General features: G+C 45.8%; 1 long non-coding RNA gene across 2 annotated transcripts; it reads left to right on the top strand.

The window, feature by feature from the left end:
• Positions 1–6,354: 6,354 nt before the first annotated feature.
• Positions 6,355–10,058, top strand: LOC110198102 (uncharacterized). Of its 2 annotated transcripts, none has more exons than XR_002321652.2 (3): positions 6,355–6,824; positions 8,692–8,940; positions 9,460–10,058. It is a non-coding gene; the product is annotated as an uncharacterized LOC110198102 (long non-coding RNA). The 2 variants fall into 2 exon arrangements; XR_002321653.2 differs by having other exon boundaries at positions 6,358–6,824; positions 8,692–8,842.
• Positions 10,059–17,627: the final 7,569 nt, after the last annotated feature.

Here is a 17,627-nt window from a genome sequence, read left to right on the forward strand (position 1 = left end):
GAAGGCACCCCTATGCTCCCAGTCACTGGGGCTTGATAACTGAGTCATCTCTGACTCCTTCTTTCCTCTCACCTCCCCCCCACATACAACCTGTCACCAACTTCTGTTGATTCTGCCACCTCAATGTCTCGTGTGTCTGTTTGCTCCTCTTGACTCACACCCTCATCTCTTCTCACCTGCTCTACTGTAAGCCCCACAACCCCCCCCCCGCCCGATGTCTCAAGAAAAGGCATCTCTGATGGGGAAGCACGTGGACCCTTCTTCCCCCTCCTCAGAATCTGTGGATCCTCTCCCATCTATTCTGCCACTGGCCATACAAAAACCAGGTGTTTGCCCACTCACCAGAAGTCATCCCATCCTTCTGGAGTTCCCAGGTGACCCCAGGAGTTGTCCTTACAGACATTAGAGAGGCTTGGGTGTGGCAGTGGGGAGGGGTCGAGTTGGTTTGAGACCTGCAGTCAGCCCGAAAAGAGGTTTGCCTTGTGTGAAGTAGACGCTCCCTGTATGCCACGGTGTGCCATGCTGACTGGCAGATACAGAAGATAGGACAGGCAAAGGGCTAGGATCCCTCTATCTCTAAATCAAATGTCTAGGGCTAGAAGCCAGCTTAGAAGTCACCTATCCTGACCTCTTCATTATCCAAATGAGGAAACTGAGGCCAGAGAGGTCAGAGGGGCAGAGATTTCCAGCTAGAAGTACTCTTAGAGACCATCAGACTCAACCCCTTCATTTTACAGATAGGGAAACAGAGAAACATGAGTGACTTGCTCAGTCACATGGCTAATCAGTATCTAAGGCAGGGGTTCTTAGCCTGGGAGGCATGAACTTGTTTTTAAAAATATTTTGATAATTATATCTCAGTATAAGTGGTTTCTTTTGTAATCCTATGTATTATATTTTATGTCTTAAAATAATGAATCTTGAAAGGAAGGAAACAAGTATTATTAAGTACCTACTATGTGCCAGGCATTGTGCTAAGTGCATTATAACATAGTCTCATTTGAGCCTCACAACTACCCTGAGGAGGTAGGTGCTATTATTATCCACATTTTACAGGTGAGAAAACGGAGGCAGACAGAGGCTAAGTGACTTGCCCAGGGTCATACAGCTGGTAAGTGGATTTGAATCCAGGTCTTCCTGACTCTAGGCCCAGGACTTTATCCACTGCATGATTGCCAAGGGAATCCCTTTTTTGGGGGGGGTGTGGGAGGAGATTAAGAACCCCTGGTCTAAGGCAAGGCAAAATTCAAACTGAGGGCTAAGTGCAAGGTCAGCACTCTATCAATTATGCCACACTGCCTCTCTAGGGTCTTAAAATGAAAAAAGAAAAGGGAAGAAGGTGTTGAGAAGTTCTCTTCTGACTCAAGCTCCCAGAAGAAAGATTCTAAGTCCTAGTGATAAAATATATTTCAGTCTCCTCTCAGTAGGTAAGTGGGGGTGTATGGAAGTACAGTGGTACATACAATGCTGTACTCAGTTGTTTTGCTGAAATGTTTTTCTTTGTCACAAGGAAGGGCTCAATTTCAGGAGTGAGATACATTAGGAAATTATTGATATGAAACAAAAATTATCAAAACTGGAGAAAAAAATTGAAGAAGGCTGCCAAGCCACTGTTGAGGGACTCAGGCAGTTTGTGGACTGAAAAGAGCATCGGACCTAAAGTCAGAGGACCTGGGTTCAAATCCTCCTCTGCTACTTACTGGTTTTATGATTCTGAATGAGTCATTCTCTCTCTGTGTGCCTCAGTTTCCTCATTTATAAAATGAGGAGATTGAACTGATGGTTTCTTTTAGCACTGAGTCCAATGATCTTGAGATCACAAATTCTGAGCCCATCCCCTTAATCCCCCACAAAGGGATCCTGAGCCAGAATCTTTCTGGCTCTCCTACTGGGCCCATCCCCCTCCCAAGGCCCCTGGGTGGGCCCCCTCCCCAGCTGCTGGGCTGGGAGCAAGAGGGCCTGTAAAATGACCCTGTTGGGAGAGATGGAAAAAATGTTGCAGCTGGAAATGTCATGGCTTCCAATGTTTCCCTGTCCTGAGCCTGCTGGGGAGGGGGGCAGGGTAGGGAGGAGAACCTCAGAGACAGGCAGGGAGTGGTGGAGGAGACCGGGTGTTGCTGGACAGATGGTCCTGAGTGACCAGGAAAGGGAATCAGCTCCTTTTTCCAGCAAGGGGCCAAAGGAAGGGGAGGAAGGTGAAAGAAAGCCGGAGCTATAAGTGAAAATGGAGAGGGGTCGTTCCCTAAGCAGCCTGGCTCACTCCCCCATCCCCTGAGCTCTCTGCCTGGATGTCCAAACTGGAGAAGTTTAGAGAATTTCAGAGCTGGCAGAGACCCCAGAGGTCTCCCACCTGGCCTCCTTTCCAGTGAAGGGACAGTTACTCTGCCTGGTAGGGAGAGAAGGGAGTGGCCATACAGCCCCCGTCCTTCTGTTATTAGCCAAAGGGACACGGCTCTCGAAGTAGATGGGAACCAAAAAGCCTCTGGTCCAACCTGCTTATTTTGCTGAGGCCCGGTATAGTGAGCTGGCCAGGGTCACACAGCTAGCAAGCAGGTACTGAGTCTTTCCTCTGTGCTGAGTAAGGCCTTAGTCCAAGGGTTCTCAACCAGGCAGCCTTGAACTTGTCTTTTCAATATTTCAATATAATTGGTCTCCTTTGTAATCATATGTATTTTATTTTACGTGTTTGAAAACACGATTCTGAGAAAGGATCTCCAGATGGACGAAAGGGTCCATGATACAAAAAAGGTGAAGAGCACCTTCCCTACCCAGAATGCCCATTACCCTAAGGAAAACAAGAATATTTGGGAACGGTAACCAGCATTGAGTAGGTAGGTGCCACAGTGGCTAGAGTGCTGGGCCTGGAGTCAAGACCAGACTTAGGCACTTACTAGCTGCATGACCCTAATCAAGTCACTTCACCCTGTTTACCTCAGTTTCCTCATCTGTAAAATGAGCTGGAGAAGGAAATGGCAAACCACTTTAGTGTCTTTTCCAGGAAAACCCCAAATGGAGTCACAGAGAGTCAGATACAACTGAATAATAACAACAAAACAGTATAGTCCAATCTTCAGCTTCCTCTCTGGGACAATTCTTTCCCATAACTTCAAAGAGAAGGAACAATTCTCTCCCTTCCCCTTGAGGATGAAGCTTTGAGGCCTAGAATCAAAGAAGGGGGAAGGGGATTTCTGTCTCTTGAGTGTTCTGTCTGTATCCATGGTCTCTCCAAGCATCATCAGACCGGAGAGGGCTTGGCCAAGGCCAAGAAAGGGTCACATAGATGTTCAGAGAACAAAGAGCAGGATTTGTACATCGCCTAGAATATCTTTCACCAGTCAGGTGAGTTCACAAAAATAGAGACAGACAGAGACAGAAATAGAGACAGAGAGAAAGACGGAGAGGGGAAGGGATGGATTTTACTTTAAGAAGTTTGCTCTTGCTGCCCTGAGAGGAGCTGTTGGTAAAAAGGAGAATGCTGGTCACCCTGAAGTATCCGCCAGGTTCCTGATGGCTCTTCCAGATGTGATGCATAATTACAGCTGTGGCATGCACATTGCAGAGTAGTTGAAAAATTCGGTATCTGTGATGAGATCTGGCCCCGAAGTCAAGTTCTTCTAACACTCATTTGGGGGCCTCGGCTGGCTCCCTCCCCCTCCACCCTGGCTGGCCAGTAATTGCTGTAAAATGAGGAAGTCGCTCTCCAGATGCTAACCAGATGTGAGCATCCCACTCCCGCTCGACATATTTCCCGACAATAATACCCGGGTGTTACTATGGTGATAACAGATTCACCAGAGGTTTGAGCTAATGCTCAGAGAGTGTGTCTGTACCGTTACCATAGTTTTATTCTCACAACTGTGGCCCTTGGACGGTTCCCCAGCCACACCAACAGCCTGCCCTGGGGCTTGGCCGGGCTGGGCTGGGCTGCTCCTAGAGAGGCCCCTTCTTTCAGGAGGGAGGTAAGGGGTCCCTTGCTGAGATCAGGCCCCTCTTTTTGCCAAGCCTCATGGAACTCTGGCCTCCTTAGCCCCATTTCAGTCATCCTGGGGGGCTTCAGCAATCAGATTAAGACAAGAGTTCTGGCTAAACTCTTAGTTTGGGAGGGGAGGGGGAAGGAGGGGACTTTACTTCCACCAAGAGGGAGAGATCTGGGGCCCAGATTCCATCTCGCTGCTTTTAAGGCAGGACCTGGGTTCCAATGCCAAGCACTCTTTGTCAGTGTGACCTTGGACAAATCACATCCCCTATTGCCTCAGTCTCCTCCTCTGTAAAAAGAGGGAGTTGGATTCAATGACCTTCAAGGTCACTTCCAGCTCTAAATCTGTGACCTCATGCTGGACTGGGAAGCAGGGACCCAGTCTGAGCTTTGCTGATAGCTCGCAGTTTGACCTTGGATAAATGACTTCCCCTCTCTGAGACTCTCTTGTGTCCTTTCCAGCTCTAGCACGGGACCCTATCTCTCTGGATCTGGAAAGGACCTTTTAGGAATCATCTAATTTGACCTCATTTGACAGGGGAGGAAGCTAAGGCCTTGAGAGGATAAGTGACTTGCCTGTGGCCAGACAGGTAGACAGAGGTAGGACTCTGACTCTTTATAAGCCCAGTGTCCAGCATGCAGTAGGAGCTCAACTAATCATTGCTGAATTGCACTGGACTGAAGGGTGAAAGGCAGAGATCCCTCGCTGAAGGTCACTGGTCACCCTCTCCTGGGGAATCTGCCCAGTGGGTCCTTGGAGATGGGGGTAAAGAGAGAGAAGGGAACAGCTAGGGCTTGTCTGGGGAGTATGATGTCTGTCTCCTCAAGGGAAGATCCTAGCACAGCCATGCAGACTCAGCTCAGCATTGCCCCCATGGAGCCCGGCCAGGGGCACAGCCGACAGTGGGGACTTGGAGGCAGAAGCCTGGCCCTCTAAGCTCCCCACCAGCTGTCAGAAACCATCTGGGACAGATCAGCCTCAGGGGTGGGGTGGAGAATCCCAGGGCAGCCCCAGCCTCGAGGGTCACTGCCCCATCTTTGTGCTCCTCTGTGAGGCTGCTTGGCTCCCCCTACCCCCCAGGACCCAGCCCCTGGGCCTTGGGGCAGGCTGGGCGCTGGGACTCCCAGGGCGTGGGCAGCAGGAGCTCGGGGCTGAGTCACATCCGGGTTCACTCAGAGCTTTGGGCACCAGGAGGAGGAAGGGAGGAGGGAGGGAGGGAGCCAGGGCTGGGGGCGTCAGGACCGAAGCAAATACCAGCTCAAGTGACAAAGGCAAAGGAGTGGGAGGATGGGAATTAGTCACAGTAATGGGGGAGGGAGAGAAAGGAGGGGGCAGGCCCCCACTCCCTCCCTCCACCCTTCTCTTACCCTCATCCTCCTGTTTCCCCTCCTCAACAGTGGGACTGATCCTAGCCCTCAAAAGAGCTCAAGCCTCCCTCTCCCCAAGTCTGCTTCCCCTAGAAAAATGGCATCCCTGGGCTCCTTCCTACTCATGCTCCCCAAGGTCCTGAAATGGATCCCCTCTGCCCCAGCCAATTCTTTGCCTCCTTCCCTGGTAAGAAAAGGCACCATCCTGTGGTAGAGGCTGGATTTGGAATCGGGAGACCTGAGGTCAGTTTCCAGCCGACATTGACTAGCTGTGTGGCCATGGACAACTGAGCTTCAGTTTCCTCGTCATTAAAATGGGCACAACAATACTTTCACCACCTATCAAACAGGAAAGTGCTTTTATAGACTTTTAAGTGCCATAAGAATGTGGGCTCCTGTTAAATTTATCTCCAGGTAAGCCTCAGAGACTAATACCCAACCTTGTTCATCCAATTCCCTGCCCTTTCTTCCTGGTACTTATCATTAGATCACGAGATCACCATTGCCATGACCAGCTTTCTTCTCCACCTAGCCCCAGTGCATAGAGACAACGCCTCCCTGAATCTCAGCACCTGGATACCCCACCCCAGCCCCCCACTGCTCTCAATCTCCTGCCCCAACCATTTGGTCGCTGGGTCTACCCATCCCACGGCAGAACAAGCTCTAAATATGGTAGCCACCATTTGTTCAAAACGTAAAGGAGTTAAGGCCATTGTGACCTTCACTATAGCGCTGTACCTGGGTGACTGCTAGGAAGGACCTTGTCTCTCCAAACACCAGAAACAGGTAGAGAAGGAGAGAGTGGGGGATGACTAGTTGGCTGGGATGGGATGAAATTAATAAAAGAAGCCAGTTATCTACCAAGCTATTCAGTTCTTCCTCCATTTTTGAAGAAGAGCAATGACATCACTGGAGTGATGTCGTGACTTGCTGCGCGCCCATAACTAGCCAGCCTTAACAATTGTATGTCCTTAGAACCAACTAGTCTAGCCCCCCACATTTTTACAGTTGGGGAAATTGCACCTCAGGGAGGGAAAGAGACTTGTCCAAGGTCACAGAGCAACTAAGACCAGAACCAAAGCACGCTGGCTCCCAGTCCGCTGCTCTTTCTGTATTTGTAAAACGAGGACGTGAGTATCTGCTATTGTGTCAGAATTACCAGCAGCAGCTGCCAGCTCCGCTCCCTCTCCTCCTCCCTCCCCTCCACTGTTCCCAGTGCTATCTTGAGGCTTCTCAGAGCCTCAGGGGAATTTGCATGGGCTGATGCTACTCACTGGGTGGTTGGGGGAGGGAAAGGAAGATGACTAGAGTTTCAAGAGGTGTGAGCGGTTCTTCCTGAGGCTCAAAAAGACACGGCGTGAAGGACGCAGACTTAGCACTTCTCCAAGGCAGGGAAAGAGAGGACGGAATCCCAGTCACCCTGACTTGGCTGGACAGGAGAAACGACTTGACTTCATTGGAGAAGCAGTGAGCCAGCCAGGTATTCGAAAGTCTGCCCACTCACCTGAGGGGGGTCCTTCGGTGTGTTTTGGGTTAGACTTTGCATCTGACTCACAAAAGAGCTGGAACTGGGTCAGTCCTCCTAGAGGAATGTTGGACCAGGGTAGTCTGTTTCTGTAAGAGCTGTAACATTTTTTTGAGGAAGGGGATGACGGTACACAGAGGCAAGAGGTACTGGCCCAGCTTCCATGTGCAGGAGAAAGAAAGAAAAGAAAGAAAGAAAGAAAGAAAGAAAGAAAGAAAGAAAGAAAGAAAGAAAGAAAGAAAGAAAGAAAGAAAGAAAGAAAGAAAGAAAGAAAGAAAGAAAGAAAGAAAGAAAGAAAGAAAGAGAGAGAGAGAGAATGAAGGGAGGAAGGACAGAGAGAAGGAAGGAAGGAAGGAAGGAAGGAAGGAAGGAAGGAAGGAAGGAAGGAGGAAGGAAGGAAGGGAGGGAGGGAGGGAGGAAGGAAGGGAGGGAGGGAGGAAGGAAGGGAGGAAGAATTGAAGGAAGGGAAGAAAGGAAATAAGGAAGGAAAGAAAAAAGAGAGAAAGAAAGAGAGAGAGAGAGAAAGAAAAAGAAAAAAGAAAGAAGGAAGGAAATAAGAAAGAAAGAAAGAAAGAAAGAAAAGAAGGAAGAAAAGAAGGAAGAAAGAAAGGAAGGAAAGAAGGAAGGAAGGAAGAAAGAAAGAAAGAGAGAGAGAGAGAGAGAGAAAGAAAGAAAGAAAGAAAGAAAGAAAGAAAGAAAGAAAGAAAGAAAGAAAAGAAGGAAGAAAGAAAGGAAGGAAGGAAGGAAGAAGGAAGGAAGGAAGGAAGGAAGAAAGAAAGAAGAAAGAAAGAAAGAAAGAAAGAAAGGAAGGAAGGAAGGAAGGAAGGAAGGAAGGAAGGAAGGAAGGGAAGAAAGGAAGGAAGGGAAGATAGAAAGAAAAAGAAAAAAGAAAGAAGGAGGGAAGGAAGGGAAGATAGAAAGAAAGGAGAGAGAGAGAAAGAAAGAAGGAGGGAAGGAAGGAAGGAAGGAAGGAAGGAAGGAAGGAAGGAAGGAAAGATAGAAAGAAAGGAAGAATTGAAGGAAGGGAAGTAAGGAAATAAGGAAGGAAAGAAAAAAGAGAGAAAAAAAGAGAGAGAGAGAGAAAGAAAAAGAAAAAAGAAAGAAGGAAGGAAGGAAGGAAAAAGAAAGAAAGAAAGAAAGAAAGAAAGAAAGAAAGAAAGAAAGAAAGAAAGAAAGAAAGAAAGAAAGAAAGAAAGAAAGAAAGAAAGAAAGAGAAAGAAAGAAAAAATCTTTCTGAGCAAAATCAAGAGCTGCTGGAGTCATGGGGCTACTGACCAAGAAAAGGTCACATGTGAAAAAGAGGCTAAAGAAGGAGAGGAGCTTGAGCTGACTAAGAAGGGAAGTATGTAGGTGATTTGAAGGACTTTGGACTTGTGAAGAAAACTAGAGATAGGATTTGGGGAAAAGAAATTTGGGAGAATTTGAGGAAAAGCTGGATAACTCAGACAGAAGGAGAAGGGTTCGTTCTGGAAGATTCCATCTCAAGGAAGAAAAGGATTCAAGGGAATGGGTCTGAAGAGAAAGACCCAAGGCCAAGGAGAAGGGCTTTTGGTAAAGGAAAATTAGTAAGAAAGGGTAAGTGAACTAAATTAGGGATGCAGAATCAGAAGCTGCTGAGAGAAAGAAAAGGATATTGAACATGATGGCCAAGGTGTTAGGTATTACAAAAGAGGGTTAGTAAGGTGTTGGAGGGGTAACACCCACAAGTAACAAAGTGAGGCTAAAAGTCTCAATCAGTATGGAGAGCAGAGTCCATTTTGCAGTGATTTGCATGGAATATACAACATATTTCTGCTATAGCTAAATGATGTCTCCTTTCTAGGTCAGAATATTAAGGAGCTCATGGTATCCAAAGAAAAGCCCAACCATGGTAAACTTGGAACTTAAAAGAGAAAATGAAGCTCTTCCTAAAAAGGAGGGAAGTGGGCACTTTGAGGGGGAAGCCAACACTTGTCCTCCAAGAAATGGCAAAGGTGACCTACTTCTGCTGTCAACTAGTGAAATTATCCAGTGAGGACTGAAGGGGAAAGAGAGTAATGGTGGCTGGTGGTTTCCAGACAATGGTGCCAAGGTAGCTATGTGTTGACTTGCTTTAACACAAAGTTGTCTTCCTGGGGCACACATCCAAGTTATAATGGAGAACTTCACAAGATATGTTAAAATAACTAATGATTACCTACTTCTGGTGATTCATGTGGGCCCAAAGGATATGGCTAGATGGAGCCTAGAAAGCACTTGTTCAAAATCTTGAGCAAGAAACCAAAGGCTATGGGGCACAGGAAGTGTTTTCCTCATTGCTTGCCACCAGAGGCGAGGCATTCATAAGAGAAAAGTTGATTGAAGAAGTGACCACTGGCTAAGAAGAGGGTATCTGAGAATGGGATTTGGATTTTCCTAGGTTCTGGTCAGGGATGGAGGCATTAGCTTTTTATCATATCTTACAAATCTAATCAAATAATGAATTGGTTTTTTTTCTTTATATCAAGTATAAATTTACCTTTGTAGCTTCCACACATTGCCTCTTGTTCTGCTCTCAGGAATAAAGGAGAGAAAATCTAGACATTTAACCTTTTCCTATTCTTCTTTTCAGATATTTGAAGATAGCCATTGCATACTCAACTCTTCTCCATCCCAAACACTCAATTCCCTCAATGATTTTTCACATGGCAGGAACTCGAAGCCTTTTACACATCATCATTTACTGCCTTGGGATGCTTTACCAATAATTGACATCCTTCCTAAAATATGTTGCCCAAAACTGACCACTATCAGAGCAGATATGGTCTGACCGAGGCAGATCTCCACTATGACTCACATAACACACTCTAAGATCTAAGGAGAAGCCAGATCACATCATTGACTCAGACCAAGCTTTCATGCCAGGAATACTTTCAGACAAGATGAACTGCTGTAGAGTCACACTTTCCCCATTTTTAACTGTATTATTGATTTTAAAAAATGTAAGACTTCATTTATATCTGTTGAATTTCATTTTTATTTGGCTAATATTCTAACCCATCAAAGACTTCTTAGATCATTGTGTCATCTGCAAATCTGATGAACTTCCCACTTATTCCTTTAGCCAAGTCACTGACAAAAATTTGAAATACCCCTCGGCTGAGCAGAGATCTCCTGGACATGCCACTAGAGACCTTTTTCCAAGTGTACATTAAATCATTAATGACCATTCTTTGGGTTTTTCCATTTGACCAGTTTTTACTCTATCTAAATGTGCTATTATCTAGACCATATTTCTCTATATTTTCTACAAACACTGTGTTAAAAATGTTAAAATCTGGGGGCAGCTAGGTGGCGCAGTGGATGAAGCACTGGCCCTGGATTCAGGAGGACTTGAGTTCAAATCTGACCTCAGATACCTAACACTTACCAGCCGTGTGACCCTGGGCAAGTCACTTAACCCCATTGCCTAGCCAAAAGAAAACAAAACCAAAAAAAAATGTTAAAATCTAGGGAAGGTTCATCTACAGACTTTCCCCTCATCTACCAACCTCGTTATCCTGTCTAAATAGGAAATCTGGAATGTTCAGGTCTTGATGAAATCATTCTGGCTCTTGGTGATCTATGCCTCCTTTTCCAGATATCCATTAACTATCTCTTCCAGGTCACCCTAACCTGTGATTTTACAGGTAAGGAAACTGAGGCTTGGAGAGATAGGTGAAGTGACATAACTAGTGAATACTTTTTATAAGATTGGAACCCATTTCTTCCTTACTCCAGATCCAGCATTCCTTTCACCCTGAAGCAATGCCATTCATTCATCCACCCATTTGTTCATTCATCCATCCATCCAATCATTCATTTATTCACTAAGCACTTATCAAAACTTGTTACTTGCCAAGTACTATTGTCAGGTACAGAGGATGCAAAGACAACGCCAAACAGTTCCTCTGCCCTTCATGAGCTAATATCTCCCCCTTTCATGGAGCCCCAAGGTTTACCAAGCTCTATTTTCCTCACAATGCCTCCAGCACTTCATTAGTGTTTTCTCATCCCCATTTTACTGATGAGGAAACTAGGTCTTGGCAGAGAGAAGCCACCTCCTCAGGGTCACTCGGCCAGGAAATGTGGCCCAACCCAAGTCTCCCCACACACTACAGTACAATCCATACAACCATCCACAAAGGGACACATGCACTCTTCCTTTCTTCTGCTCCAAGAAGTAGAACCTGGAACCTGGACAGACTAGGAGGGGAGTGATCTGGACATCCTGGGACCTCTTTCCAGACCTGAGAGTCCCTGGCAACCACACATCCTGGGAACCTGGGGGCTTCTGGGCATAAGGCCTCCTTTACTGGGCTCTGGCAGCCTCCTCCCCCCCTCCCCCAGCAGCAGTCCCCTCCTCTACCAGCCCCTCCAGCTGGTGAGTTAGAGGCTCATTTACACTTTAAACGCTACAAGACAATAAACCTTTAATTGTCTCATCACAGCATGTTTCGAAAATGTTATGTCAGTGATTTTCCAAAAGTATTTCTGTTCCCAGGAAAATATTCTTCTCAGGACCCAAAGAGGGGTGGGGGGTGGGGAGTGGGACATGGATGGGGGGAGAGGAGGATTGGACTCTGGATCCTCAAGGATCTAATCTGAGGTTCCAGAATGTGACAATTCTCTGTACCCCCACCCCTGGGCTCCATTGTGTCCTAGAAGAGGATGGGGGACAGGGATACCAAAACTTGAGGGCTTGGAGGGTTGAGAGGTTGAGGAACTTGGGGGCTGAAGAACAGAGAGATTTGAAAGGATGAAGGGATGAGGCATTGAGGTAATTACACAGACCGTACAATCCAGTCACACTGTTCTGGACACACAACTTCATCTCCCACCATTCACACTTTGCCCAGGCCATGCCCCATGCCTGAAATTCGCTCCTCCCTCACTGCCACCACTTCATATTCCTAACTCCCTTCAGGGCTCAGCTCCAGCTCCACCTACTACATGAGGCCTTTCTTGGCAACCCCTCCTTCCCATGCTAGTACCCACCTCCTCCAAATTACCATGTATTTAATGTGTATATATACACATTATACTCATATGCATGCATTGTATCCCTCCACTCTTCCCCATGCAAATTCCTTGAACACAGGAACTGTTTGTTTTTGTCTTCATATCCCTAGTGCCTAGCACATAGTAGGTGCTTAATAAAGGTTTGTTAATTGACATTGATTGACTGATGAGGGGAATGAAGGAGCTGAGCCACTGAGGTAATTTGGATACAAAGAGCTAATTAAGCAGCAGAGAGGACAGATCGACCTTGAGGGGAAATCCTCTTTTTTTTTAAGATTCATTTATTTATTTTTGATATTCTTTTTTTTTAAAAAAAATGTTGACTTCTGAATTCTCTCCAGCCCTCCTCCATTCATTGAGAAGGCAAGAAACGTGATATCAATTATACATGTGAAATCATGCAAATCCTTACTAGCCATGCTGCAAAAAAAAAAGCAAGGAAAATAAAGAAAGCGAAAAAATTATGCTTCAATCTGCACTCAGATTCCATTTGTTTTTTTTTTCCTCTGGAGCTAGATAGCATTTTTCATCATAACTCCTTTGGAATTATCTTGGGTTGATTGTATTATCTTGTATTGATCAGAGTAGCTAAGTCTTTCCCAGTTGATCATTGGGGCTGTATTGCTTTTGCTGTATACATAGTTTTCTTGGTTCTGACCACTTCAGTTTGCATCAGTTCATATAGGTCCTTCCAGGATTTTTCTGAAACCATCCCCCTCATCGTTTCTTATAGCACACAATAGTATTCTATACAACAACTTGTTCAGCCATTCCCCAGTTGATGGGCATTCCCTTGATTTCCAATTCTTTGCCACCACAAAAGAGTGGGAAAATCCTCTTGATCTTATCCAATGTCTTTTTTTTTTTGTGGGGGGTGGTGCAAAGAGAGGACTCAGGGCAAGAGAAGACCTGCAGCAAAGAAAGACTGCTTTAGTTCTGAGGGCACCGATTGTCCTGCGAATAAATGCCTTCCCTTAGATCTACTGTCTTTGTGAAACATGGATTCATTCCAACTCCACCCCTCCATCCAATAGACTGCCAAATCTTGTCATTCCAACCAATACATCTCCTTCTCTCTGACACTGCCACCCCCTTGGAGCAGACCTTCACCACCTCCTGCCTGGACTATTGCAATAGCAGCTGGGGGCTCTGCCTGCCTCAGGTCTCTCCCTTCTCTAGTCTATCCTCCATTCAGCCACCAAAGTGATTTTCCTAAGGGGCATATTTGACCACCACACACACACACACACACACACACACACACACACACACACACACACACACACACACACACACTCCATCCCACCCCAGCTCAATAAACTCCAGTGACTCCCTATTATCTTTGGCATCAAATATAAACCGCTTGGCATTTTAAAGCTCTTACAATCTGGCCCCCTCCTACCTACCCAGTCTTCTTGCACTTGACATAGTCTCCTCTAGAATCTGCCTACAGTACTCTCAGTTCCTTAAACACAGCACCCCATCTCTTGTCTCCACACCTTTCCCTTTGCTGTTCCCCATGCCTAAAACACTCTCTGTCCTCCTCTCTGCCTCTTGGAATCTCCGTTGTCCTTCAAGACTCCGTTCAAATCCCACTTTGGGCAGGAGACCTTTCTGGGTACTCTCTGATCACCTTTTCCCCTACTTCACACCTCCCCTTCTGAGATCATCTTCCATCTCCTCTGTCTATGTTTTGTATGTGCCCAGTTATCTGCATGTTTTCTCCCCCCATTAGACTGTGAGCTCCTTGAGGGTGGAAATTGTGTTTTTGCTTTTCTTTGTGTTCTCAGCACTTAGCATAGCACCTGGCCCATAGTAGACATTTAATAAATACTTGTTGCCTGACTGACTGATCAGCTTTATGACTTTGGGGTAAGTCATTCAGCAACTTGGGTTTCAGTTTCTTCATCTGTAAAATAAGAAGAGATGAACTAGATGGGCCAAGGTCTCTTATAGCTCTAGACCTGTGATTCTTTTTGGGAAGGCCCTCTAGGCTTTGTTCCCCTCTCTGATGCCTCTGGGGAGGCCTGGGTCCCAGAAGGGAAAAATAGGAAAGGGATGTGGGGGTGGAGGGGACAAAGGATCACGGGCTTGAAGCATTTCCCTTTTCTGTGCAAGAAGCCTTTTGGTAACACCGCCCCACCCCGATGCCAACCCAGTGGGTCTGAGGATGACCCCAGGGCAATAAGAGCTGACATTTATTAAGTGATTAATTTGTTTTGTCTTATCTGACCCTCAGCAATGGAGTGAAGCAGGCATTTGGAGGTTATGGCATTAGAGACTCAAAGCTGGAAGGGACCTTAGAAGTCATCTGGTCCAATTCTCCCATTTTACAGATGGGGATACTGAGGTCCAGGGAGGTTCAGTTCATATGAGCAGAGCTGCAGAGCTGGAGCTGAGGCTTCTAGAGAATATGGGATCTAACCCAGCTCACATAGTCAGTCTGAACCTAGGTCTTCCTTTCACTTTGAGTCACAACTTTCTGGTCCCTCTACTAAATGAAGGTTCTCGGCTCTTTCCATTCTCCCTCCCCCATCCAAGGGTGGGGGAGTTAGGCCCATCATTTCCTCTTGGCATGAGGTCTGGGCAGCACAGGGAGGGAATGGGACAATGGAGGCAAACTGGGCTGGCTATACCTCCCAACTACCAGCCCTAGCTGGCCAAAGTCCAGGACCCTCCACTCCCCCTCCAAAGCCTCCTTAGTCCAGCAGCAACCCCTGGTCCAAGGTCCTATTTGAAGCTGAGCAAAAAGATTCTACACCTTCTCTCTCTACTGAAAACCCTCAAAAACCAAACCCTAACCCTAAATTTCCTTTTTTGGATCCTCAGTTAATTCAGGCCAGAGAGCCAAAGAAGAGGGAAAAGTGTCCCAGCTGCAGTGTGTCCCCTTGGCTCCTGTCTCTGCCCTCAAATTACTTAGTCCCTCCGCCTTCTTGGGCCCTGAATCCCTCAGCTCTCTCCTCTGCTCAGTTCCTCAACTTACTCACTTCCCATGACCTACTCTTCTACCTTACCTTGGGTATTTATAATGATGGTTATACCCTTAATCTTGCCATCACCTACAAATACACCACTTCTATCTTCAAGAAATCTGAAATCCCGTTATTTGATCAAAGCCTATTATAATTCTTCAGCCTTGCAACCCCAAACCCTGTTCTTTACTATGACCTCCAATCCCTTTGTTCTCTCCCAGGACATCACTCCTGTGCCAGCCACACTCTTGACCTCTTGATGAACCTGTTTAGTTCTACACTGCTCTCTTCTCTTGAGTCCCCAGCCCCCTTATCCTAACATCAGTCTTGCCCTGCCAAGCCTCAGCCTTGGATCCATCCAGCCATCACTCTGACATACATACTGTTTAACGAACCTGAAAAAAATCATGAAACTGGACTGGCTGGGTCTATTACAAATTTATGTTACACTATCTCAACTGGGCCCTCACTACAGCAAGGAAATCCTTTTGTACCTTCCTAATTAAATCACCCTCTTACTATCCACAGCAGCTCTTCTGAACCTTCCCAAGCCTCCTCTAATCTTACAAGGCTCCCTCTCTCCCTACCTTCTCAGCTGAGAACCTTGCCTCATGTTTTACCGAAAAAAAATTGAGGTCATTCACCAGGAGTTCCCTTCTCTCTTTATCTCATATTACTTAGATGCCTTTCCCCAGTATCTCCTTCTTTGCCTATTAAGAGGGGGACCCCCTTTTTGCCAGAGCTAACTCTTCTACCTGCACGAGTGATCTCATTCTATCCCATTTTCTCCAGCAGACTGCCCCTCTATTATCTGCACTTTCTCATTTATGTCCAATCTCTCTATCTAATGGCTTCTTCCCTACTGCTAACAAACACTCCCATATTTTCTCCATCCTCAAAAAAAAAAAACCCCTTCCTTAAGCCATATATCCACACTTGCTATTGTTCCATATCTCTTCTTCTTTTTGTGGCTAAACTCCTTCAGAAGACCATCTACACTAGGGGCCTCCATTTCCTCTCTTCTTGACTCTCTACAATCCAGCTTCTGACTCCATTATTCAACCAAAACTGCTCTCTCTAGTTACCCATGACCTCTTAATTGCCAAATCCAGTGACTTTTTCTCAACCCTCATCTTTCTTGACTTCTCTGTAGCCTTTGACACTATTGATTACTATCTTCTTCCCAGTAGGTTTCCCTGACATCACTCTCTCCCGGTCCATCTGACAGTTCCTTTTTGGCTTCCCTTGTTGGGTCTTCATCCATCATGCCCTCTGAAGCTTTGTCCCCCAGAGCTTTGTCTCAGATGTGCTTTTCTTCCCCACTTATGTTACTTCACTTGGTGATCTCATCAGCTCCCATGATTTCAATTATCGTCTCTATGCTGATGATTCTCAGATCTACTTATCCAGCCCTACTTTCTCTCCTAACTTTCAGACTCACACTGCCAACTCCTATTAGACCTCTCAAATTGGATGACCATGTAACATGTCCAAAACTGAACTCATTATTCTCTCCCCTAAACACCCTTCCAACTTCCATTTTGCTATACAGGGCAGCACCACCCTCCCAGTCCCTCAGGCTTTCAATTCAAGAGACATCCTGCACTCTTTGCTTTCTCTCACCTTCCATATCCAAGCTCTTAACAAGGCCTGCCAATTTCACCTCTGTGGTATCTCTCAAATACAACCCCTTCTCTCTTTTGACACTATCACCAACGTAATGCAGACCCTCATACTGTCACACCTGGACAAGCAACAGCCTGCTGGTGTGTCTGCCTGCCTCAAGTCTCTCCCCACTCCAATCCATCCTCCATTTAGCTGGAAAAAAAAAGATTTTCCTAAAGTGCAGATCTAACCATGTCACTCATTTACTCAATAAATTTCTGTAGCTCCCTATTACCTCCAGGGTCAAATATAAAAGTCTTAGCTTGGTATTCAAAGTCTTTTAAAGCCTAGTCCTCTCCTACCTTTTCAATCTTCTTATACCATATAACCCCCACTACTACAACACACACACACACACACACACACACACACACACACACACACACACACGCAGCACACCCATCTCCCATGTACTTTGTCACTCAGTGACTTTGGTTTCCTTTCTCCTCTTTCAGCAAGACACTACATCTCTCACCTCCAGGCATTTTTCTTGGTTGTGCCTCATGCCTGGAATACTTTTCTTCCTCATCTTTGCCTCCTGGCTTCCCTAGCTTCCTTTAAGTTCCAGCTAAAATTCTACTTTCTGTAAAAAGTCTTTCCCAATGTCTCTTCATTATCTTCCCTCTATTCATCATCTCCAATTTATCTTTTCTCTGTGTCTCTTTTTCTATTTTTCTTTCTTCTTTGTGTGTGTGTATACACATGCATACATATATAAACATATATACACACATATATGCATATATAAACTTGCTTATATGTAATTGTTTATATGTTGTCTTAAGAGAGATTTTGAGCCCCTTGAGGGCAGTGATTATCTTTGGCCTTTCTTTGTATCCTCAGCACTTCACAAAGTACATAATAGGTGTTTATTGGCTGACTGACCCAGGCTAGAAACCTTAAAGAGAAAACTTCCAGGAATGCCAGAGCCAAAATCCAGAGCTTCCAGATCAAAGAAAAAAGTGCTCCTCCAAAAAGGAGTTCGAGTACCAAGGAGCCACAATAAGAATCACATAAGACTTAGCAGTTACCACTAAGAGGGAGAAGAGAGCTTGGAATATAATATTCTAAGAGGCAAGAGATTAATCTCACAGAGGAAAAA

The sequence above is a fragment of the Phascolarctos cinereus genome, unplaced genomic scaffold (genome assembly GCF_003287225.1).
Source record: "Phascolarctos cinereus isolate Bilbo 61053 unplaced genomic scaffold, phaCin_HiC Scaffold_726;HRSCAF=1367, whole genome shotgun sequence".
In the NCBI taxonomy this organism is placed as follows: domain Eukaryota; kingdom Metazoa; phylum Chordata; class Mammalia; order Diprotodontia; family Phascolarctidae; genus Phascolarctos; species Phascolarctos cinereus.